Source organism: Diospyros lotus, chromosome 13 (genome assembly GCF_014633365.1).
Source record: "Diospyros lotus cultivar Yz01 chromosome 13, ASM1463336v1, whole genome shotgun sequence".
Lineage (NCBI taxonomy): Eukaryota > Viridiplantae > Streptophyta > Magnoliopsida > Ericales > Ebenaceae > Diospyros > Diospyros lotus.
In genome coordinates this window covers 21771585-21797049 of record NC_068350.1, presented here as the reverse complement: position 1 = coordinate 21797049, position 25465 = coordinate 21771585, and the positions used below count along the sequence as shown (strand labels likewise).

At 43.5% G+C, this 25465-nt stretch overlaps 7 non-coding genes and 3 pseudogenes across 7 annotated transcripts; all 10 read left to right on the top strand.

Moving 5' to 3' along the window:
• The first annotated feature begins 3737 nt into the window (after window positions 1-3737).
• Window positions 3738-3856, top strand: LOC127789402 (5S ribosomal RNA). Its single transcript, XR_008020575.1, has one exon. It is a non-coding gene; the product is annotated as a 5S ribosomal RNA (ribosomal RNA).
• A 366-nt stretch (window positions 3857-4222) lies between these two features.
• On the top strand, window positions 4223-4341 carry LOC127789435 (5S ribosomal RNA). The gene has a single exon (XR_008020602.1). It is a non-coding gene; the product is annotated as a 5S ribosomal RNA (ribosomal RNA).
• A 356-nt stretch (window positions 4342-4697) lies between these two features.
• Window positions 4698-4815, top strand: LOC127789457 (5S ribosomal RNA). The gene has a single exon (XR_008020604.1). It is a non-coding gene; the product is annotated as a 5S ribosomal RNA (ribosomal RNA).
• A 368-nt stretch (window positions 4816-5183) lies between these two features.
• Window positions 5184-5302, top strand: LOC127789446 (5S ribosomal RNA). Its single transcript, XR_008020603.1, has one exon. It is a non-coding gene; the product is annotated as a 5S ribosomal RNA (ribosomal RNA).
• A 369-nt stretch (window positions 5303-5671) lies between these two features.
• Window positions 5672-5790, top strand: LOC127789367 (5S ribosomal RNA). The gene has a single exon (XR_008020544.1). It is a non-coding gene; the product is annotated as a 5S ribosomal RNA (ribosomal RNA).
• Window positions 5791-6156: 366 nt separating this feature from the next.
• LOC127789437 (5S ribosomal RNA) lies at window positions 6157-6275 on the top strand (annotated as a pseudogene).
• Window positions 6276-19365: 13090 nt separating this feature from the next.
• Window positions 19366-19484, top strand: LOC127789433 (5S ribosomal RNA). Its single transcript, XR_008020600.1, has one exon. It is a non-coding gene; the product is annotated as a 5S ribosomal RNA (ribosomal RNA).
• Window positions 19485-19852: 368 nt separating this feature from the next.
• LOC127789434 (5S ribosomal RNA) lies at window positions 19853-19971 on the top strand. The gene has a single exon (XR_008020601.1). It is a non-coding gene; the product is annotated as a 5S ribosomal RNA (ribosomal RNA).
• Window positions 19972-20338: 367 nt separating this feature from the next.
• LOC127789444 (5S ribosomal RNA) lies at window positions 20339-20458 on the top strand (annotated as a pseudogene).
• A 367-nt stretch (window positions 20459-20825) lies between these two features.
• LOC127789452 (5S ribosomal RNA) lies at window positions 20826-20944 on the top strand (annotated as a pseudogene).
• The last annotated feature ends 4521 nt before the right edge of the window (window positions 20945-25465 follow it).

The window sequence follows — 25465 nt, the reverse complement described above, 5'->3', positions numbered from 1 at the left end:
ATGTATGCATTTGACAACCACATGTATTTCAAGTCTTATTTCCGTGATATTCATACTTTCAACATCACTTACCCATACTGAACATTTTTCCATCATCAGATAAATTCAACACATCTTACTTCATAACATTTTCCAATGTTTAAGATGTAAATTATAACCTAGAAGTAATTTTGGGAGATTCTATTTAAGGTTAAAGCTTGATTCAACATTTGGGGAGTATTAGAGATTTAATATGTTATTTTTCCCTTCTTATAATTTCCTTGAATTCATTTAATTGGTTCCAGTATACAACTACTTGCATTTATGCTCATATCTCAATAATAATAAAGAATGGCAACCCAAAAAGATTTTCATCTCACAAGCTGTTGCCATACTTATATTTATTTTATGCCCATCTCACAATATTGGATAACTATTCACTCATATCAAGTATGCACACGCTAAAGTAATTATTTCAACAATTCATTAAATCATTTGATATTTTACATTTGGAAAATAAAATAATTTTGATAATGACTATATGAAAATCAATCTGCAAATCTATACATGAGTTTGAAGCAAAGTTATGAAAATCAATCTTTCTTGAATTCTATAGGAAGCAAGGTTGAGTGATAAGATTCAAAATTAATAATCTTTTGATAATCTCAATTTACTTTCAAAAGAAACAAAGCTAGGAAATGAAAAGTGCTCAAATTTTCCAAATAGATAGCCGATTATGCGATTATGGTCTGTCGATTATGCCTATAGATAATCGACTATGGAATTATGATAGTCGACTATAGGCATATGGATAGTCGACTATGGATTATGGATAGTCGACTATGGAATTATGATAGTCGACTATAGGCATATGGATAGTCGACTATGGATTATGGATAGTCGACTATGGAATTATGATAGTCGACTATAGGCATATGGATAGTCAACTATGGATTATGGATAGTCGACTATAGCTTATGGATAGTCAACTATGGGACTATGGATAGTCGACTATGGATTATGGATAACCGACTATGGGATTATGGATAGTCGACTATGGACTATGCTTTGTCGACTATGCCCAAGCTTCTTTCAACTATGAATTTTCTCTGTCGACTATGAATGTGGGATTTGAATATACATAAGTGAATGTAAAGGGGGTTTTCTTTGAGTAGAGCATCCAGTAGCTTAGGTGTGGGTAATTATATGTACATATATATGTGTGCGTGTGTGTGCTTCCAAATATGCACAGGGGCTGGGCATGCAAACTAGGTGTGTGCGTATATATATATATATAGGTATATGAGGTTAGCTAGAACAGGGGAAACAGAACAGTGGCGTGCGCATATACATATATATACATGAAAGTGGGTCGCTGGTTCGGCTGGTACAGGAGATCCAAAAGAAGCTGAAAGTGTATATATATATATATATAAATACATATAAGTGTTACTCGGCTGGGACAACTATGAAGCTGATCACATGTATATATACATATGTATATAGGTGGGTCGCTCGGCTGAAACAGGGGAGCCATTTCTATTCGTATATGTATATATATATATATATGGGTTTGCTTGGAACAGGGCCTCCATGGTCGAACGGATACAACTTAATATATATACAGGTGGGTTTGCTCTTCTGGTTGACGCATTCACATAGGTGGTGCGTATATAAACATATGTATATATATCTCTATATAACTTAGTTGCTACAGATACAATGAACGAAGGTTTGCATCCTTACCTACCAAGATGCCATTCACTGGAAAGAAATGGGGGCAATGCGAGTCCCCACTGCAAACTCAATAAAAATTGTATGTATATATAATTTACTAACAGAGGGCTTACAACAAGTTAAAGAGAATGCGTGGAAGGCTTGCAAAATGTAAATAGGTTGAGTAAGAAACTTGCATTAGAATAAAAATGGGTAAGAGAACTTACATGAATGAGAAGAAAGAAGGGTTAAGGAAACTTGCCTGATGAAGATTCAAAAAAATCCAGAAAGCTCCCTCAATGTATTGCAAACAACACAACGTAGCATAACAAATGAACCATGAAGAAGAAGAAGAAGAAGAAGAAGAAGAAGAAGAAGGATGCTGAACAAAAAGATGTAAACTAAGAAAGAGAGAGGAAAAGTGAAAAAGTTGGACGTTGACAGGTTACATGGAAAAGGAAAGGCTCGGCGCATCAGAGGGAAAAAGGAGAGGGCTACAGGCCTGCACGCTGCATCCCCGCGAAATTACCTGATTGCCCCACACATTACAACAGTCAAACGAAGGTCCAAGGGCACTATTGACATTTGTCATTTTCTTTATTTCTTTTCTCACATTCTTTATTCAACCCAATTGGAATTACACACTTGCCCTTACCTTTTTATCATGCATAATCATTCATTAACCCATTTTAGACATTTTACATTTCATTTGAATTTCATATTAAATTTCAATCATTAATTGCAAATGGGCTTAAGCCCAACCCATTTATCCATCTCAAATAAACTAGGCCCAACTAAATTGAGGCCCAACAGTTCTTCTCTCAACCTTCACTTATTTGTATCAACTTTACACTTGGGCCTAACTCAATTCCAAAGCCCAATCCTCTTTCATTCACAATTAAAATTCTAACACATCTCAATGGTCCAATTCATTCGAACTTTTGCCACATCTTTAAATCCCATTCGAATGGGCTCTCAAATTTTTATTTCCACTTACACTTTATTCCATAAATAAAATATTTTCAATTCTTAATTAATTACAGCAAAAAATTTTTTTTTGAGCCCATAATAAAATACCCAAAAAACGCCTAGACCCCTTAACGGATCGTTACATTATCTTTCTCTTTTTACTTATATATTGTATGCAGTATATAAGTTCATCTATTGTACTCTTAAAAATATAGTGATCCTAAATTTCAACTTAATTTGGATGGCAGTTGTTTAGATAATACTAGGCCCGGGGATACTATTCCCTTGTGTTCGCCCATCCTTGATACCAATTGTCCCCAGCATCGTTTAAGTAGGTCGCAACCATGGCTACCTTCTAGTGCTCCGGAATTCCAAACCACTTGAAGACCCTTTTACATCGCCTAATCCACCAGCGAGGTGTATTCCTATCAAACATGGGGATATCCAATTTTGGCATTGGTATCCCTAGATGCCCAAGGGTACCATTTCCTCCTTGCCTCCGGCCGGTCAAGTGATCTCCTATTTCCATTAGCTGCTCCCCAACCTCTGAGGCTACTAACCTCCTCTGACTCATCCCGTCGATGGGAAGAATCGGATCCACTCTATCCCAAGAAGGAAATTTGGAGAGAGACTTATCGATTGTTGCCGCGCAAACATAACCATGACGCCTTGAAGCTGCTCTTTGATTTGCGTTCCTACCTCTTCCCTGATCTGATTGACTACCCTATCCAATTTGCAGCAAATGGAAATGATTGCCTCGTGGTTACAATTTGATTCCAATTCGAGTTGATCTACTCGCTCCTGCAAGCTCAAGACCGTGGACCCGAATTGGTGTAGTTTTGCCTCCATGTTCTTCATCCTGGTGCCGTCTGCCATCACCAGATCTGTTCGCAGTTGGATTGGTCGGGATTGCCTCCGAATTAATGCCTGTTTTTGTAGGCAACCCACTTGTAACTTTTGCCTCTGGCTTTTTACCGGTTCCGAGCGGCTGTCCCTCATCAAGAGGTTAGGCGGGGAACGATCCATAGCCTCAGGGCAAGGCCATAAATGAAGACAGGCAAGCCAAAGTGTGCGGGTGCGATCATACTAGCACTAATGCACCGGATCTCATCAGAACTCCGAAGTTAAGAATGCTTGGACGAGAGTAGTACTATGATGGGTGACCCCCTGGGAAGTCCTTATGTTACACCCATTTTTTCACTCCTTTCGAGTCCTTCCCGAGAAACGGGACGGCGTCGCCGCCAGCGTAACGATATTCGATTAAGTTTCCTTCGCTATGATTTTAGCAGTTTAGGGTTTCTTAACATCCCCGAAGCTCATTTAAGAGCTAAAATCGCTAAAGTTTATAACCGCCTCCGGCTCTTCGCAGCGTCCAGATCCTAAAAAAAAGTGCACCGCCTCCGAACTAACGCCTAATTTTCTAGGAAACCCACCGATGACTTTCGCTTCTAGCTTCTTACCAGTACCAAGCGGACGCCCCTCATCGTGGAGATGGGCGGGGAACAGTCCATGGCCCTAGGGCGAGACCATAAATGAAGAGAGGCAGGCCTAAGTGTGTGAGTGCGATCATACTAGCACTAATGCACCGCATCCCATCAGAACCCCGAAGTTAAGTGTGCTTGGGCGAGAGTAGTAATAGGATGGGTGACCCCCTGGGAAGTCCTCATGTTGCACCCCTTTTTTCGCTCTTTTCGAGTCATCCCCTCATTTAAGGCTGGCGTAGCCGTATTTGCTTAAGTTTCCTTCGGTACGATTTTTGAGGTTTAGGATTTCTTAATATCCCCGAAGCTCATTTAAGAGCTAAAATTGCTAAAGTTTTATAACCGCCTCCGGCTTTTCATAGCATCCAGATCCTAAAAAAAACGTACACCCCTTCCGATCTAACGCTTGTTTTTCTACGCAACCCACTAACGACATTCGCTTCTGGCTTCTTAACGGTTCTGAGCAGACGCCCCTTATCGTGGAGGTGGGCGGGGAACATTCCATGGCCCCGGGACAAGGCCATAAATGAAGGGAGGCTAGCCAAAGTATGCGGGTGCGATCATACCAGTACTAATGCACCGGATCCCATCAGAACTCTAAAGTTAAGCGTGCTTGGGCGAGAGTAGTACTAGGATGGGTGACCCCTGGGAAGTCCTTGTCTTGCACCCCTTTTCGCTCCTTTTGAGTCCTCCCTGAGAAACGGGCCGACATCGCTGCTGGCATAACCGTATTCGCTTAAGTTTCTTTCGCTACGATTTTCACGGTTTAGGATTTCTTAACGTCCCCGGAGCTCATTTAAGAGATAAAATCAATAAAATTATATAACTGCCTCTGGCTCTTTGCAGCGTCCAGATTCTAAAAAAAAAACGTGCACCGTCTCTGAACTAACGTCCATTTATCTACGCAACCCACTTGCGACTTTCGCTTCTAGCTTTTTACCGGTTCCGAGCGGACGCCCCTCATCATGGAGGTGGGCAGGGAACAATGCACAGCCTCGAGACAAGGTCATATATGAAGAGAGGCAGGCCTAAGTGTGTGGGTGCGATCATACTAGTACTAATGCACTAGATCCCATCAGAACTCCAAAGTTAAGCGTGCTAGGGCGAGAGTAGTACTAGGATAGGTGACCCCCTGGGAAGTCCTCGTGCTGCACCCATTTTTCGCTACTTTTGAGTTTTTCCCGAGAAACGGGACGACGTCGTCCCTAGCATAACCGTATTCACTTAAGTTTCTTTCGCTATGATTTTCGCAGATTAGGATTTCTTAACATCCCCGAAGCTCATTTAAGAGCTAAAATCGATAAAGTTATATAACCGCCTTTGGCTCTTCGCAGCGTCCAAATCCTAAAAACAAAATGTGCACAGTCTCCGAACTAACTCCCATTTATCTATGCAACCCACCTGCGACTTTCGCTTTTAGCTTCTTACTAGTCTTGAGCGGACACCCCTTATCGTGGAGGTGGGCGGGGAACGATGCATGGCCTCTGCACAAGGCCATAAATGAAGAGAGGCAGGCCTAAGTGTGTTGGTGCGATCATACCAGCACTAATGCACCGGATCCCATCAGAATTCCGAAGTTAAGCATGCTAGGCCGAGAGTAGTACTAGGATAGGTGACCCCATGGGAAGTCCTCGTGTTGCACCCCTTTTTCGCTACTTTTGAGTTTTCCCCGAGAAAAAGGTCGGTGTCGCCGCCGGCATAACCGATTCGCTTAAGTTTCATTCGCTATGATTTTCACGATTTAGGATTTCTTAACGTCCCCGGAGTTTATTTAAGAGCTAAAATTGCTAAAGTTTTAAAACCTCCTCCAGCTCTTTGCAGCGTCCTAATCCTAAAAAGCGCGTGCATTGCTTCCAATCTAACAGCCGTTTTTCCACGCAACCCACTGGCGACTTTCGCTTCTAGCTTCTTACCAGTTCTGAGCGAACGCCCCTCATCATGGAGGTGGGTGGGGAATGGTCCACGGCCTTGGGACGAGGCCATAAATAAAGAGAGGCTGGCCTAAGTGTGCGGGTACGATCATACCAACACTAATGCATTGCATCCCATCAGAACTACGAAATTAAGTGTGCTTGGGCGAGAGTAGTACTAGGATGGGTGACCCCCTGGGAAGTCCTCGTGTTGCACCCATTTTTTGCTCTTTTTGAGTCGTCCCTGAGAAACAAGCTGGCATAGCCGTATTCTCTTAAGTTTCCTTCGGTACAATTTTCGTGGTTTAGGATTTCTTAATGTCCCCGAAGCTCATTTAAGACCTAAAATTGCTAAAGTTTTATAACCGCGTCCGGATCCTAAAAAACGTGCACCCCTTCCGATCTAACGCTTGTTTTTCTATGCAATCCATTAGTAACATTCGCTTCTGGCTGTAATACCCGGTATTACATGGTATTGAAAATAAATAAGTTTTGACTATTTTGGCAGGGCCTCGGGTGGTCCGGGAAGGCCAAAAGTCAAATTCAAGTAATTTATTAATATAAATTGTCGAGTTGGCGACAGGGAGTGCCTCGGGGCTTGGATGTCCAGGGAAGAGGGCAAGAGATTGATGAGCTTCTTAAGATGAGATTAAGGACGCTGGAAGCGGTCCGACAGGGAATAATTTTTAGAATAAATTCTGTATAAGCTCGAGTGGGTGCCAATACCGAATAGTCAGAGGGGACCTCCTGGAAGCTGAGGGGACCCTAGGGGTGGTTCGGTTTTTCGAGTAAGGCATCCCTTAAGTGTTTTCGGGTCGAATAAAGGTCCCGTGCAGGCGCAGGGACAAGGTCAGTATTCCTAAGTAGCGATCGATTATTAATTTCGAATAAATCGAGATTTTGAGTGGCTTAATTATAATTAATTTAAGCATTGGGAGGGCCCAAGTGTAATTATAAAGATCCTTAAGAGCAATTATTAATTGCTTAAGGGGAGTTTTGAGATATATGGAGGGTTTATATGTAATTAGTGTAATATATATATAAATGTATATATATCCCTGCGTGAGAGGAAGCTTCCTTGAAGCTTCCTATGTAATGATCCCTGCCATTTTGAAATGGCCGAGAAATGCAAAGCGGGAGAAGGCCATTTTGAGATATAATGGATTTCGCTTGAAGTAGAGAGTGAGAGAGCTCGCGAGAGAGAAGGCCGAAGGCCGGCCTAAAACGATGGAGGTTGGCTGGACAGCGGCAACTGCTAAAGGCAGATCGGCCATGGCCGACGCATGATGAAGGCAGCAGCAGCCGCGGTGGCTCGCGACGAGGTGCTGCGAAGGAGGCCGATGGCTGCGGTGGTGGCCAGTGATGGGCTCGTTGCAGAAGGCCGAGGCAGCAAAGCGGCCAGGACCTTCGGTGGTCGGCAATGGCAGACGCGGGGGCCTCGGGCTGGAAGCGTCTGGCTGCGCGCGGGAAGGTCGGTTCCGATGGCTGCAATGGCGCGAGGGGGGGGCGGTGTCGGCCGATGGTGGTGCAGCTGCCGCGATGGACGGAGGAGGCCGAGCGGTGGTGGCAGGCGCGCTGTGCGCCGAGGCTGCGCATGAAGGAGGAGGAAGATGAACAGGGCCAGCGCACGCGGGAAAGAAGAAAAGTGAAGAAGGAAAAAAAATAAAAAAAAAGAAAAGAAAATAAAAAAAAAGAAAGAAGGAAAATCTGAAAAAATAGCTAAAAATTCCAGAAAATGGGGGAAAGCTCTGGAAATTAAATCGGGGCTTGAGGAGCGTGGTGGAAGCTCGAAAATGGGGTTTTGGGCGCAAGTGGCAGCTCGGGAGCCAACGCCGGTGTGGGCGTTTGATCAGTCTTCTTCTCCAGATTAATCAAGGTAATTAATTTAATTCTTTTCAAAATATTTTCATTATGTGAGATAATGAAATGTGATCAATTGAATGGTTTATGCCTTGGTTGGGGTTGTTTTTATTGAAGTTGTTGTCGGGGGTTTTGCGATATACGCATAGTTGAGGGCATTGGTTAAATGCCGGATGTTAATGGAGTTGGGGTTTTGTGTGTTTTGCATCTAGGTTTGACCGGGGAGGCGGTGATCCTAGAGGAACTAGAGGTTCGGGCTGGAATTCGGGCCGAGGCAGAGATGAGGCTTCGAGCCAGGTAAGGGATGGCCCCATGTGGAGGTGGCATTGCACGTTGGTAAATATGTTTGATAATGTTTTTATGTTGCATTGGCATGTAGTGGTTATATCTTGTGTGATGCAAGACCTAGTGGACCTATGGCCATATGGAGGACTAGTGAGGTGGGGGCTGATAGGTTGATGCCTCAAACCTTAGTGGGTTGTGAGGATGAGTGGACCTAGCCTCATTTGCATGCATTTGGCATACATAAACATGATTATATTCATATTTATATGCATTGCACCCTTACTGAGTCTTTATGACTCATGAGGTTTTACCTCATGTGTAGATGATACAAGTCCAGATACAAGCAGGGATGGTGCTGGGAGGCCGTTGTGGCAATTAGCTTGTTGCCTGAGATGTGCTGATGTGTAATCTCCTGTAATTTTTATATGTATTCATGTAATTGAATGTAAATGATATTGAGCACTAGATGTATTTAATTGTTGAAATCATCGTAGTGTGATAAATGATTGTGAGATTGCTTGTTGAATGTGGCATAGTTGGTAAAGCCAAGTTTCGGACCGAGTAAAGATCAGCAAGGTATGTTCTCATAAATCCCCAATACTCGGCGAAGTGTTTGTATGCTAGCTTTGTGCCTGGGTCACCTCTGGCTTGCTATGGGGCGAGCTGAAGAGAGGTGAAGCTCACTCGGGTTTCGGGTCTCAGTCCGCTGTGTCCTCTTGATTGAGTTAGGACCGATTCCTGAGTGGAGCGAGGGGAAGGACGAAGCCTAGTTCCCACCTAGGGCGTTTCTTGTTGAAACATAGTCTAACCCTTCAGTTGTGGTTTGTCGGTGAGTAATCTAGTCGATTATTTACCGGTGGCACCCGTAAGTGGGAGCTGGTAGTTACAGTTGGTATCAGAGCATGGCTAGCTATATAAGTGAGGAAGGCTAGCGTGCTTAAATGTTAAGTATGGTCGGTTAAGGGATTAATGTGAGTAATTGCCAGGGCTTTGGAATAGAGGATGTCTGGCATGATGGAATGTTAGTCGAAATGTCTTAACTGCTGAGTTGGGGTCGAGAATAATTGATTTGAAATTTTGAGATTTCAATGTAAGGTTGGTCCGATAACCTTGAAAGTTAGACATGTGGACCGAGGACCCTAAGGGATTGGGTCAAGTCATTGAGGCCTGCAATGGTATGTTTGGATATTCCTGTTCTTGGGATGAGAAAATACCCTCGATTGAGATAATATACCTGTGAGAGGTATACGGGATGAGCAATGAGGAACCAAAAACTCGAGTATGGGTGTTGGTGTCAAGAAACTCGAATGTGGCATTTCGGGGATATGAAGTGTTTTAAGGATGAGAACTCCTTGAGATTGAAGTGTTGAGGCTCGTGTGGGGACACGAAGCCGAGGCCTGACTAGTCCGGGAGGGAATTAGTGGAGCGTCCCTATGTCAGGGATTTGCCGAGCATATTCAAAGGAATAGAGTTGTCCCTTGGAAGTGGTGCAGTAAGGCTTGTGCGCTTGAGATAGAGTGAGCTAAAGTGGAAGTTAGCTCGGGACTCAAGGAGATGAGACGTCAGTGAGGCTCTATGGAGAATGTGCCTGTAAGGCATCTGTATGTCATGGCCAATGACGACATGAAGTAAGTGGCATCCGAAAGGACTCTGAGGGGAGTCAAGATGCTAGATGTATGTGATGCGATGTGATCGTATTTTTATTATGATCCCAGTAGGGATGTGCCTAGGGTATGAGTAGACCCTAGTTGGTTTCATGATGAGACGAGGTCTATCCTTGGGAATGATAGGTGTGTGGCAAGTGGATCCTAGCGGGCGTTTGCATGAGATGGAAGTTCCAAGAGAGTCGAGCTGGAATCCCAGAGAATCTAGATTTGGGATTATGGAGTTGGGCATGCGTTGTTATGCGTGTGGGAGCCATTGGGTTAGAAGTCCTAGTTATGTAGGGCCAAGTGATCGTTCATGTGATTGATGGATGAGGGGCCAATCAAAACTCTCGTTATGATGCTTGGGGTCTGGTGGGACACCTAAGGTCGGGAGACGAGAGGTGAATAGACCCTCATTATGAAGCTTGGGGTCGTGATGACGCCTAAGGTCTCGAGACCCTTGATGGGAGACACGAAGGTCACCCAGTGAAGGGTATGAGTGGTGTGTGGCCCGAGGGCGATGAGTTTGTGGCAACAAGGCATCCATAGGCTATGCACGCAATGGAAATGCCAAGTGGGCAGGGGCATGGCGAGTAATGTGGAGGCCCCGAATTTAAATTCCAAGTCATGGGAGCCTGAGAGAGGCTTGCTGGAAAGCCAAGCTGGGCGTCGTGACTAAATGCACTGTTGATTGATGCTCAAAAATGTTAAAATTTTATTATATTTATACCCCTAGTTTAATCTTAAAATTAGTTTTAATTGAATATTTATATGCAATTTGTGGTTATATGCAGGTTTAAAAAATTAATATAAAAATATATATAATATATAAAAAAAATAGTAATAATAAAATAAATATAATATAATATATATAATATATATATAAATATAATACCTATATAAATATAAAACATATATATATGTCATATAAGTGCATGCGTGAAGCATATATATAATATAATATATAAGCATATAATATATCATATAATATATATAACATTATAACATATTATAATGTCTTGGCAGCCATGCGTGAAGCTCAATCCGATAAAGCCAACATTCATTTGGATGCTTCACAACCCATTCGGATGGATGAAGTCCAAGTACTGTTGAAGATCAAACTCATTCGAATGACTCGTCCCTCATCCGGATATGCCCTCTCCAAATTGTTCAACGCTGTTTCCATCACCATCATCGGAATCCCTTTTTGAAGATTTTGTCAGAGCACGCGCAAATGACCATGGTGGCACACAACGTAATTTCTTCTTTGACCAGGGCCATTTGCAGAAGATGAATATATATATATATCTATCGTCAGCTTCACAAAAAGGAGACCCCATCCGCCATTTCTGAAAGAATAAGGGGAAGAGAGCATTGTTTTACATTCTGTTTTTTCTTTCATTCCAATAGTGTTGTTCATTTACTTTGTTTTATCAATACAGTGTTCTTCATTTTCAGTTACTTACATTCTGCAATTTCTTTTCATGCTTGTTTACATTCTATAATGTTCTTTAACTGTTTATTTACGTTTCTGTATTACATTCTAGCATTTTACTTCTTGTCTCTTTAATTTTTAGTTGGAGATGTGTGGCTAAGTTTAAGCTTGGGCTAAGGCAAGGACTGTGTCCAGTGCCACTGTTTGCCCAAGAGAGCTGAACTCCGATTGAATTAACAGAAAGCTTATTTGAATTGAGAAATGTGTGTGTATTGAATCTTTGGGTTTGAGTTGAAACATAATCCTAACTTAGAGTCTCCATGCCATGTATGGAGGTTACTTAAACTGGAAATGGTTTCATACTCAAGCTGGAATGATTAATCTGCAATCCAATTTATGGTGGTTTCTTAATTTAGACTCTCTCATGCCATGTATGGAGAGTGCTTAACCTAGAACTACCATGACCTTGAGTTGTGGTTACTTATCGGATCTCAAATGTGTGTTAATCTGTATTTCAATTTATGATAGTTACTTAATCCAGACTCTCTCATGCCATGTATGGAGAGTGCTTAACTTAGAACTATTATCATCTTGGGATACAGTTAACTGCATAACCTCAATTTAAATCAGTCGATGTTAATATTTTGATATCTCTTTGGTAAATCAGTGGGCTGGCACATAAATTGCTTTGTCCCAAGATTGCTTCCATACACAAACATCATCTTATTTTTAATCTTGAAAAAAAAATCATTTAGCTGAATTGGTCTGACAAACTCATTCAGCGCATAAAAATCTTTCGCCGCATTTCATTTCTGTTTTGATCTCCCAGTGAATCGACCTGGACTTTCCCAGAAAATTAAATTGTGCTACAGCGCACACTCGTACACTGGCGAGTATAAACGCCTTGTGCCTGCATGCTTGTTTCTTCTTTGTTTATTTTGTATGTGTTTGTTTGAAATAAATGCACAAGGTTAAGCGCAGCCAACTGTGGGTGTGCAAGGAGAGACGAGAGGTCTCGATTTACCTGGAGGGTAGTGGTAGGTGCTTTATGGTTATGGGTGCCGGAGATTGAGGTATGATCTCGTGGGGTAAGATCATGAGGCCTCAAGAGGAAAAGTGGTTTGAGAGTCTCTTAAGCGATAAGAGATGTAGAGTCCTGAGGAGCGGGGCTCATGGTACGAAGTTGAGGTTATCAAGGCAAGGATAACCAAGTAAGTTGGCTTTGGTAAGATGGTGGCAGAACCATCGTAGCTCGGGAAGGCTTTAAGTAGCCTTGATGCTAAGGGTGCAAGTCTCGATGTGACGGATCTGATGCTATGGACCGTGTGGCAGAGGACTAATGAGTTGGCTCGCGTTGAGGGTAAGTGGCCCATGGGCCTGAGCAATTTAGTGAACTGCAGGTGACGATCAGATGCCGAAAACCTAGAGCAGCACCTTATGAGAGTTAGTCAGGTGAGATCGATAGTCTCCTGCAAGGGATAGGACATCTAGAGTAGTCCTAGGGAGAAATCGTGGAACGCGAAAACGTTCTGATGGTTTAGTTGCCGAGTAGGAAGCTTGGTAGGGCGAAGCTACGGGTGCGAAGCAAATTAGTGATGGGCCTGAACCATGCTGTTGGAAACTGTGGTTGGGCCAGTGTAAGGGAGCAACACGGTAATGATGATTCGGTGTTGGCTCTCTGAAGCACAGGGCAACACGACGGGCGAACCAGTGTTGGGCCAGTGTATGGGAGTGACCCGGTAATGATGACCAGGTGTTGGCTCGCCTAAAGCACAGGGCAACACAGTGATTATGCAGATGGTCAGGGGCTAAAGATTTGTGAAATGCGGTAGGGTGACGAAAGTTGTGGCCAGTTCCACAACTCAACTGCTAGTAATAAGAGTTGTCAGGGTGTTCCACCCAAGTGGAGTGTAAGCCCTTTATCTCGTTAAAGTAGTGTTGAGGCAGTTTAACGAATGTTGAGGTGTTATAGCATCTCGAGATGTTTAAGGAAGAAACCCGGGAAAAGGAAACGGGTCTAGCATGGGAATAACGCTACGGTTGATGCCTATCGTTGACGGGTCTAATGCTAAGGACCACTGGATATAGACGGTTAGTTCACAGGAGGGACTGCAGCCCTCTATGTGGAGTAACCTGTCTGCGGTGGAGACGATTAGACGCCGAAGACTTGGGGTATGCCATAGGTTATGTCTGGGCTAGACCTAAATTTCTGTGAGGGTTGAAGTGCCGTGGTAGTACTTTTGTTGTCTTGGCAGCATGAAGGTTTGTGAATAGATTGAGTGATATCTTGTGGTGTGAAAATAAGACGTGTGCCGATGCTCCTTATTAAAGGATGCTAACGCAGTTGCGGTTGAATTTGATCGAAGTTGATCGAATAAATTGAGATGATGGACCCTGTGTGACCTTGCGGTGATGCAAGAAGATGGGTCAATTGGTGGAGTCGGTAAAGGGCTCCAGAATGTTACGTAAGTGCCGTGGAGAGCAAGACTTACGAGTTAGAAATCAACCATGAGATGGGGATATTGAAGCGTGTGAAGGCTTCGAGTAAAGGGATCCCTAATCTTGTGAAGTGAGTTGTGGCAGGCTGAACGTGTGGCTGAGGCATGATTTGAAATTTGTGAAGGCTTGCAATTGCACGGTCTAGTATTAGTCCTGATGTGTCGATGCAAAAATGAGGAAGTATCCTTATGTAGCACTGGATGGATTTCCGATTGATGACACAGGATCAGTTGCCAGGTGGTAGCACCTGATGGCAATGGTGAGAGCATGAGGCTCGAAGACTGTGAAGTAGTAGCCTTGTTGATTAACCATGTACATAAAGGTTCAGCGGGTCCTGGTGGTTAAACTAGGCGAATTTTGAGAAATAGATCCAAGGTGATAAAAGATGGTTGGTCAGAGCAGAATTGTGCCGCTTAAAGGAGTGTTACTCCGTAGCGAGAGATATAAATAGTAGAGTTGAAATGTGTCATGGGTAGAACGTGAGAGGTTCTCCCGAGAAGAGTTGAGCAAAGGGCAACAACATTAGAATGACATCCTAAGGCATTACCACTCTAACATGATGCATCACCCAGAGAAAGCCATCGTGATGGCAAGTGCCTGAGTAGGAAGGCGAGACCTACGGCATTGTGTGGAAGTGCGAGTTCCACATGAGGGACATGGGTGATTTCCAGTGGGTGGAGTTTAAATCGAAGTCATAGTCGATGATTGCAAGAGTAGTGCCTGGAGGAAGGTTGTGTTGGTTATGAGCCGGGCGATCCAGTTAAAGCTAATCGAGTGGATTAGATGGAAAGTGAAGGCGAATTTAGGATGTCGTTAGTGGGTGATGAGAGCTCGAAAGAAGAGCTTATGGGACGAGATTGGTTTCCAGGAGTGGTGTTGAGATGATGAAGTCACCTTAGGGCTGTGAGCGATACAGCTCGAAGGACGCCTTAGTGTGTGGGCAATTGATGAGATTTAACCTCATGGTTAGGGGTTAATGGGTGTGAAAGAAATCAGCTAGTGGAGCTGATTGATGACTAGCTGAGGGTAGCCGACCAAAGGCGCCAATTGGTGATAGCGGCAACAGCAATGCAGCGGTTGGCCAATGACGTGAGGCGTCGTAAGAGTAGTCGGTCAGTGGCGTAGGTGGCTCCTGAGTCGCGGTTGCGGCTGGATGTGGCGCTAAGCGATGGCAAGAGGTCGTCTTAGCTGATGATGATGGCATTAGAGCCAATGTGGTCACTCACTGAGGTGTGAGCTGATTGTAGCAAAGTGTGTAAGAAGTCCGGGAGAAACTAGAGTCTCTCAGGGAATTAGCTAGCTGTAATAAGCATAGCAAAGTGATATGATGAAGGCGGCCTAAGGGTGGGGTCGTGCTGGTTGTGATGAACAGTAAGATTCAAGGCGCAGCGAGTCTTTTGAGATGACGTGGTAGTGTCATTGTCGCTGTAAGAGAATTCATTGCTGTCACGGTGTTGTCCTTGCAGAGTAGGACAAAGGGAACCATTATGCATAGTTTAAATCAGGTGTCTACTGTGGATTGAGAATGAACTTGATTTAGGATGGCTGGAAGTGTCATGCCTCAAGAGTAAGAGGCTCTAAGGAGAAATGGTGAGGTTTGAAAAGTCCTAATGAAATTGAAACTGGGCGAGTAAATTTGGCTAGAAGACTGGTACAAAAGTGGGGGTGTAACCATGATAGCTTGTTGTGGTGTGGACCAAAGGCACGAGTCATCCTACAGGTGCGATGCAATAAGTGATTGTGCACATGGTAATAAGCCAATCACTTGTGCCACGCACCGTGGGTAATGACGGGGGCCGATTAATGGTTCTGCGACCTTAAGCGAAATGGTAGGATCCTTGACTCGCGGTAGGGTTTAACAGCCAAGGTAAGGCCTAGCATAGGACATGATCGTAAAAGTTGAAATGGGGTGAAAAATTGAAGAGGAGTTGCTCAGCGAAGAGTTCTTTGGTATGGATATGAGACCCCTACTAGCGTGCAATATCGGCCAGAAAGGAAGGCCAGAGAAGCCTATGTGCTTGTGCAAGAAACTCCTGGTTGGGAGGAGGTTGTGGCCCGAGCATGGTTAAACTCGAGGTAAGATGGTAATGGTGCGTGCAACGTCAAGCTCGAGTTGGACTCGGGTAATGCACGTATGGTTGAAATGTGTAATTACCTGACATGGTGTTAGGTATATCGATTATGCGTAATCGTATCGATAAATGAGGGTCGGCTGGTCAAAGTAGAAGACCATGTATAAAATGGTCGAAATTGGCTGGGTGAACCAAATGGTTGCTTCCCATGTAGTGCTAGCATGGTTAGTTGATCGGTAATAAGAAGTTGCCATGAGGATCAACTTAAGTTGTGCATGCTTGTGATTAATGGCAGTATGCCATGGTGGCATAGGTGTCTGAGTGTCTTGTGGGCACAAAAAAGAAACATTGCGGCTGATGATCAGTGCTAAGACGTTGCTGGTTGGACCAGCGTAAAATCGTGGCCATGTGTGATTGACAATGGGAAACGTTGCCGTGTGTGATCGGCGTAAAATCGTGGTAGACTGATCAGTAATGCAATGTTTGCGAGAGTTGTTTCGGTTGATACGAAAGGGGGAAATGGGAAGTAAACCTGCAAATTGATGCTTTGAGACAAAGAACATTCATCTGGAGATGAATGTCGTTATAGTAAGCATGACCAGTGACCAGTGGTGCCGTTTGGCAGGAGGCCAAAGCGATAATCGGTTGGTGAACGTCCTTGAAGCCTTGAGGTGGGAATAACCCAGGGTGAAGGCTGAGAAATGGTTCGGCTACGAGATTCTCGTGCAGGAGATTCGGAGAGTAGCCTGAAAATGTGATTGTCTTGGGCAAGAGATTGTGGTAAAGTGAATTTCGAGGGCGAAATTCTTTAAGGAGGGTGGAATGTAATACCCGGTATTACATGGTATTGAAAATAAATAAGTTTTGACTATTTTGGCAGGGCCTCGGGTGGTCCGGGAAGGCCAAAAGTCAAATTTAAGTAATTTATTAATATAAATTGTCGAGTTGGCGACAGGGAGTGCCTCGGGGCTTGGATGTCCAGGGAAGAGGGCAAGAGATTGATGAGCTTCTTAAGATGAGATTAAGGACGCTAGAAGCGGTCCGACCGGGAATAATTTTTGGAATAAATTCTGTATAAGCTCGAGTGGGTGCCAATACCGAATAGTCAGAGGGGACCTCCTGGAAGCTGAGGGGACCCTAGGGGTGGTTCAGTTTTTCGAGTAAGGCATCCCTTAAGTGTTTTCGGGTCGAATAAAGGTCCCGTGCAGGCGCAAGGACAAGGTCAGTATTCCTAAGTAGCGGTCGATTATTAATTTCGAATAAATCGAGATTTTGAGTGGCTTAATTATAATTAATTTAAGCATTGGGAGGGCCCAAGTGTAATTATAAAGATCCTTAAGAGCAATTATTAATAGCTTAAGGGGAGTTTTGAGATATATGGAGGGTTTATATGTAATTAGTGTAATATATATATAAATGTATATATATCCCTGCGTGAGAGGAAGCTTCCTTGAAGCTTCCTATGTAATGATCCCTGCCATTTTGAAATGGCCGAGAAATGCAAAGCGGGAGAAGGCCATTTTGAGATATAATGGATTTCGCTTGAAGTAGAGAGTGAGAGAGCTCGCGAGAGAGAAGGCCGAAGGCCGGCCTAAAACGATGGAGGTTGGCTGGACAGCGGCAACTACTAAAGGCAGATCGGCCATGGCCGACGCATGATGAAGGCAGCAGCAGCCGCGGTGGCTCGCGACGAGGTGCTGCGAAGGAGGCCGATGGCTGCGGTGGTGGCCAGTGATGGGCTTGTTGCAGAAGGCCGAGGCAGCAAAGCGGCCAGGACCTTCGGTGGTCGGCAATGGCAGACGCGGGGGCCTCTGGCTGGAAGCGTCTGGCTGCGCGCGGGAAGGTCGGTTCCGATGGCTGCAATGGCGCGAGGGGGGGGCGGTGTCGGCCGATGGTGGTGCAGCTGCCGCGATGGACGGAGGAGGCCGAGCGGTGGTGGCAGGCGCGCTGTGCGCCGAGGCTGCACATGAAGGAGGAGGAAGATGAACAGGGCCAGCGCACGCGGGAAAGAAGAAAAGTGAAGAAGGAAAAAAAAATAAAAAAAAAGAAAAGAAAATAAAAAAAAAGAAAGAAGGAAAATCTGAAAAAATAGCTAAAAATTCCAGAAAATGGGGGAAAGCTCTGGAAATTAAATCCTGAGGAGCGTGGTGGAAGCTCGAAAATGGGGTTTTGGGCGCAAGTGGCAGCTCGGGAGCCAACGCCGGTGTGGGCGTTTGATCAGTCTTCTTCTCCAGATTAATCAAGGTAATTAATTTAATTCTTTTCAAAATATTTTCATTATGTGAGATAATGAAATGTGATCAATTGAATGGTTTATACCTTGGTTGGGGTTGTTTTTATTGAAGTTGTTGTCGGGGGTTTTGCGATATACGGCATAGTTGAGGGCATTAGTTAAATGCCGGATGTTAATGGAGTTGGGGTTTTGTGTGTTTTGCATCTAGGTTTGACCGGGGAGGCGGTGATCCTAGAGGAACTAGAGGTTCGAGCTGGAATTCGGGCCGAGGCAGAGATGAGGCTTCGAGCCAGGTAAGGGATGGCCCCATGTGGAGGTGGCATTACACGTTGGTAAATATGTTTGATAATGTTTTTATGTTGCATTGGCATGTAGTGGTTATATCTTGTGTGATGGAAGACCTAGTGGACCTATGGCCATATGGAGGACTAGTGAGGTGGGGGCTGATAGGTTGATGCCTCAAACCTTAGTGGGTTGTGAGGATGAGTGGACCTAGCCTCATTTGCATGCATTTGGCATACATAAACATGATTATATTCATATTTATATGCATTGCACCCTTACTGAGTCTTTATGACTCATGAGGTTTTACCTCATGTGTAGATGATACAAGTCCAGATACAAGCAGGGATGGTGCTGGGAGGCCGTTGTGGCAATTAGCTTGTTGCCTGAGATGTGCTGATGTGTAATCTCCTGTAATTTTTATATGTATTCATGTAATTGAATGTAAATGATATTGAGCACTAGATGTATTTAATTGTTGAAATCATCGTAGTGTGATAAATGATTGTGAGATTGCTTGTTGAATGTGGCATAGTCGGTAAAGCCAAGTTTCGGACCGAGTAAAGATCAGCAAGGTATGTTCTCATAAATCCCCAATACTCGGCGAAGTGTTTGTATGCTAGCTTTGTGCCTGGGTCACCTCTGGCTTGCTATGGGGCGAGCTGAAGAGAGGTGAAGCTCACTCGGGTTTCGGGTCTCAGTCCGCTGTGTCCTCTTGATTGAGTTAGGACCGATTCCTGAGTGGAGCGAGGGGAAGGACGAAGCCTAGTTCCCACCTAGGGCATTTCTTGTTGAAACATAGTCTAACCCTTCAGTTGTGGTTTGTCGGTGAGTAATCTAGTCAATTATTTACCGGTGGCACCCGTAAGTGGGAGCGGGTCGTTACACTGGCTTCTTAACAGTTCTGAGCAGACGCCCCTCATCGTGGAGGTGGGCGGGGAACATTCCATGGCCTCGAGATAAGGCCATAAATGAAGGGAGGCTAGCCTAAGTGTACGCGTGCGATCATACCAGCACTAATACACCGAATCCCATCAGAACTCTAATGTTAAGCGTGCTTGGGCGAGAGTAGTACTAGGATAGGTGACCCCCCGGGAATTTCTCGTGTTACACCTCTTTTTTTCGCTCATTTCGAGTTATCCTCGAAAAAAGGGCCGGCGTTGCCACGACGTAGCCGTATTCGCTTAAGTTTCCTTCGGTACGATTTTTGTGGTTTAGGGTTTCTTAAAATACCCGGAGCTCATTTAAGAGCTTAAATCGCTAAAGTTTTATAACCACCTCCTACTCGTCCCATCGCCCAGATCCAAAAAAAAATGTGCACTGCTTTCGATCTATCGACCGTTTTTCTACGCAACCCATCAACGAATTTCGCTTCTGGCTTCTTACCATTTCCAAGCGGACGCCCTTCATCGTGGAGGTGGGTGGAGAACGGTTCACAGCCCTGGGACGTGGCCATAAATGAAGAGAGGCTAGCCTAAGTGTGCAGGTGCGATCTTACCAGCACTAATGCATCGGATCCCATCAGAACTCTGAAGTTAAGTGTGCTTGGGCGAGAGTAGTACTAAGATGGGTGACCCCCTGGGAAGTCCTCGTGTTGCACCCTTTTTTCGTTCCTTTCGAGTCCTCCTTGAGAAACGGGTCCGCGTTGCCGCCGCTGTAACTGTATTCGCTTAAGCTTCCTTCGCTACGATTTTCGAGGTGTAGGGTTTCTTAACATCGCAGGAGTTCATTTAAAAGATAAAATTGTTAAAGTTTTATAATCGCCTCTGGCTCTTCGCAGTGTGCAGATCCGAAAAAAAACGTGCAACGCCTTCGAACAAACGCCCATTTATCTACGCAACCCACCTGCGACTTTCACTTCTGGATTCTTATCGGTTCTGAGCGGATGCCCCTCATCGTGGATGTGGGCGGGGAATGATCCATCGCCCCAGGATGAAGCTATAAATGAAGAGAGGCAGGCATAAGTGTGCGGGTGCGATCATATCAGCACTAATGCACGAGATCCCATCAGAACTCAGAAGTTAAAGCGTGCTTGGGTGAGAATAGTACTAAGGTGGGTGACCCTCTGAGAAGTCTTTGTGCTGCACCTCTTTTTTGGTTCTTTTGAGTCCTCCCTGAGAAATGGGTCGGCGTCGCCACCAGCGTACCCTATTCGATTATGTTTCTTTTGCTATGATTTTCACGGTTTAGGGTTTCTTAATGTCCTCGGAACTCATTTAAGAGCTAAAATCGGTAAAGTTTTATAACCGCCTTCAGCTCTTCGCAGTGTCTAGATCCTGAAAAAAAACGTGCACCGCCTCTGAACTAACGCTTGTTTTTCTACGAAACCCACCTGTGTCTTTCGCTTCTGGCTTCATACAGGTTCCAAGCGAACGACCCTTATTGTGGAGGTGGGTTCGGAACGGTTTACGGCCCTGGGGCGAGGCCATAAATGAAGAGAGGCAAGCCTAAGTGTGCGGGTGCAATCATACCAATACTAATGCACTTGATCCCATCAGAACTTCGAAGCTAAGCGTGCTTGGATGAGAGTATTACAAGGATGGGTGACCCCCTGGGAAGTTCTTATGTTGTACCTGAAAGTAAAGCAAGATCGCTACGGGGTAAACAGTGTAGTTCAAAATTTTGACCTTACCCCGATCCCGGCGATTGGATCAACGTCGAAATTAAATCATTCACAAACAAATAAATAAATCTAACCTTTAGATTATTGAGTCGTTCGTGGATTCGAGCTGTCCAAGCGTCCGGCCTCTAACTCGTGATACGCGGCACGCGTCCGTTGGCAAGGAGAGCGGAATAGGAGTGCTAGCTCCTTCTCCTTTGTGCGGCTTGTGTATGGACGGTAAAAGAACTCCCACGTTTCAAATCGATGCCAAAAGAAATGGGAAGAGTGAACGGCAATACGTTTTTCAACTCTTGAAAAATGACACCAAAAATCACTTCTATAATGGGCAACCTATAAAAGGATATTTATAGTGAAATATCCTAGGGTTTCTAAAACCCTAATGGATTGGGCTAGCCCATTAATTCTAATTTAATTAGAATCTTAAGTGGGCTTATTCTAGTCTAACTAGAAATATAATTAAATGGCCCAATCCTTTTATAGGTTAAATAAAATATTATGGCCCAAATCTAATTCAAGCCGAAATATATTTTATTTAATATTTAGCCCAAATCTAATTTGGTCCAAATATAATATTTAATATTTGGCCCAAATCTAATTTAGTCCAAATATAATATTTATTTTAATATTTGGCCCAAATCCAATTTAGTCTAAATATAATATTTAATTTAATATTTGGCCCAAATCTAATTTAGTCCAAATCTTAACTTAAGCCCAAAAATATTTTATTTCCTATATGCCACTCCAACAAATAGAAAATCATTAAATTAGAAACTCCTTCCTAATTTAATCAATTGCCATTTTAGGAAACTCTTTCCATTATAACGACTCCTCGTCATATCGACGTCATTTACGTCTATTTGTTCTTTTTCCGTGAGAACCTACGACGGCACAACTTCTTGCCGAAGTGTCCCACTTAACCATACGTCCACTCTCCTGGTTTAAGCCAGGGACCGTGCCTATTGCGCATGACTCATTAGGCTTCCGAATATGTTGGCAATGTGTCGGTACGAACACATAAGACAAGATTGGCCTCTAGCAAGGCATCATGCCTACCCAATTATTCAGAAGGATTCATAATCCGCAAATAACCTTTCACGAGCATGGTTACCGTGTAATTCGATCCTTTCGTCAATGTATCTTATGTGATCTCAAGTATGGCGATGTGTTGCTTGATAATGATCACATGAGTTTTCTTCGATCTTCCGGATATCTTCACTTAATAAAAAGTAAATCAATAACTCCTTATTGATCTCTTTTACCATGGCCATGGATTTAAAGTGAATATCCACCGAAGGCGCCTTAGATACATCATCCTCTATCAAGGGATAGACGAGTCCCATCTTGGTTATGCACCCATCTCCATAAGCCTCACGATATGCCCAATGATCGCCCATGTGCAACCTTTATCTAGGCCCATCGAAACGATGTCAAAACATATCGGTCTTCTTATGAGATGACCGTGACAACCTCAGGTCTAAGGATTAGTGACACCCATCTCGTATAAGAATTCCATCAACATATAACTAAAATGGATTCTCATGGCGAGTCATGTCCAGTGACACGTTCTCCAACATTGGTCACCTATGTACTTGTCTAGGCATCCCCATGCCTATGGGTGTGAGACCCCTATTGCTATCACATAGCAAAAACATAGCACATACAAGTCTTACCGCAATTGTCAATGTCCATTCTTGACATTGCTACGACTTGGGACGTTTAATGATGTCTAGAAACTGTGATGCATCATCTCACATCTTTATAGATTATTCACAGTATACATCATATGGACTTCTATCTAGTTTCATTCGGTTATTACAATAATAACAAGAAACTAATAGAATGACTTCTTGTGAATTTGAACAACTCCTTATTCAAATAATAAACATGATTACAATTGTCAGTGTACAACATACCCAATCTGATTGGGTCTAGAGCACCTACACTAACAATCTCCCACTTGCACTAGAGCCAATCACTCATGTATCTTATACCTGATGATCGAACATGACTTTCATGTTTCTCTTGGGACAGAGCTTTAGTCAAGGGATCTACGACGTTGTCATCCGTCGACACTTTCTCTCTATATGTCACCTCAGTTGATAATCTCCATTATCATATGGTGATGTCGCAATACAAATTTGGTCCGTTGATGAGACCGTGGTTCCTTCGCTTACGCGATGGCTCCATTGTTATCCCAATAACTGTTATTGGATCAACAATGCTGGACACCACTTTAAGTTCATCAATGAACTTACGGATCCATACAACCTCCTTAGCTGCTTCGAAGGTTGTTATGTATTCGACTTCAGTTGTTGAATCTGCCACTATCTCTTGTTGGAACTCTTCCAACTCATGACCCAGCCATATAGGCAGAATATAAATTTCGATTGCACGTGATTTAAAATCATCATGGTCAAATTGGAAACTGGCATCCATGAATCCCTTCATGGTATGCTCTCATTCTCTATATGGCAAAAAACATCTCTTTAGTGCTTCACAAGTACTTAAGAATGGTTTTCATAGCAATCCAGTGTTTCTAACCTGGATCAGCTTGATATCTACTACATATGCTCATAGTATATGCGATATCAGGCCTCATACATAACATGGCATACATGATCGAGCCAATAGCCAAGGCATATTGTGCTTGACTCATCCTATCTCTCTCATCTTGTGTCTTTAAACACATAGCCTTGGAGAGATGTATTCCATGTGACATGGGAAGACTTCTCCTCCTAGAATCTTCCATGCTAAGTTTCTTTAGCACCCTGTCAATGTACGCGCTATGGGAGAGTGCTAGCAACCTCTTGGATCTATCTCTATAGATCCTTATTCCCAGAATATAGGTTGCTTCTCCCAAATCCTTCATGGAGAAAATATTTTGAAAGCCATATTTTAACTAATTGCATCATGGGAACACCATTCCCTATGAGCAATAAATTGTCCACGTATAGGACTAAAAGGACCACCACGCTCCCACTAACCTTCTTGTAAACACACGGATCAACTTCCCTTTTGTGAAAAATCAAACCTTTTGATCTTTTCATCAAAACATTGATCCTAACTCCGGGATGCTTGCCTTAGTCCATAAATGGACCTTTGCAAGTTGCAAATCTTATTTGCATGTTTATGAGTAACAAAACTGTCAGGCTGTGTCATATACACATTCTCGACCAGGTTTCCTCTAAGGAAAGCTGTTTTTGTCATCCATCTGCCATAACCCAGAGTCAATGTCAGACATTGCCTCATCATACGTAGTAGGCTCATCGTTCTCAACCAGAAGCACATCTGCATGTGCCAAGATGAGAAATCCATATCTCTCTTGCTCGCGACGAACCCTCATCGACCTATGAGGTTCTTGTGTAGAAGGTTGGGGAGTTGACACAACATCTTGTGTCTGATCTTTCTCAGGTTCCTGGAGGGAAATATTTGTTTGTGGTTCGCCTCGAATCTCTTCGAGCTTAACATTCCTCCCACTAGCCACAGCATCTAAGAATTCCTTCTCAAGGAATACCACATGCTTGGCAACAAAACACCTTTTGTTCACATGGGTGGTAAAAGTAATATCCATTTGGATATCCCACAAACAGATATCTCGTTGATTTGGGTTGTAGCTTATTACTGTCAACAAGTTTAACATAAATTTGACAACCCCAAATCTTAAGGAAAGACAAATTTGTCTTCTTTCCTTTCCATATCTTATATGGAGTCTGAGTAACTGATTTACTTGGAACCTTGTTCAAAACAAAGATCGCGGTAAGGAGTGCGTATCCCCAAAATGAAATAGGGAGTTCAGCGTGACTCATCATGGACCAGACCATGTCCAACAAGGTCCTATTCCTCCTTTAGACATACCATTCCTCTCTGATGTTCCAGGTGGAGTCCATTGTGAGAGAATCACATTCTGCTTCAGATGATCTAGAAACTCACTGTTCAAGTATTCACCACCTCGATCTGATTGAAGTAATTTGATACTTTTCCCAGTTTGTTTCTCTACTTCAAATCTGAATTCTTTGAACTTTTCAAAAGCCTCAGATTTGTGTCCCATAAGATACACATAACCAAAACATGATCTATCATCAATAAAGGTTATGAAGTAGACATATCCACCTCTAGCTTGGGTGGACATGGGTCTACACACATCAATGTGCACAAACCCTAGCACTTATGTAGCCTCTCTTTACTTTAAAAAGAGACTTAGTCATCTTGCCAAGTAAACAAGATTCGCAAGCACCATATGATTCATAATCAAATGTGCCAAGATATCCAGCTTTATACAAATTGGATATGCGGGTCTCATTTATATGGCCAAGGCAACAATGCCATAAATAAGTGCTATTTAAATCACCTGATTTAAGTCGCTTAATATTTATGTTATTGATAGGAGTATCAACATCAAGGACATACAAACTGTTACATATTGTTGCTTTACCATAAAATAACTCATTTTTATAAAATGAACAACTATTGTCCT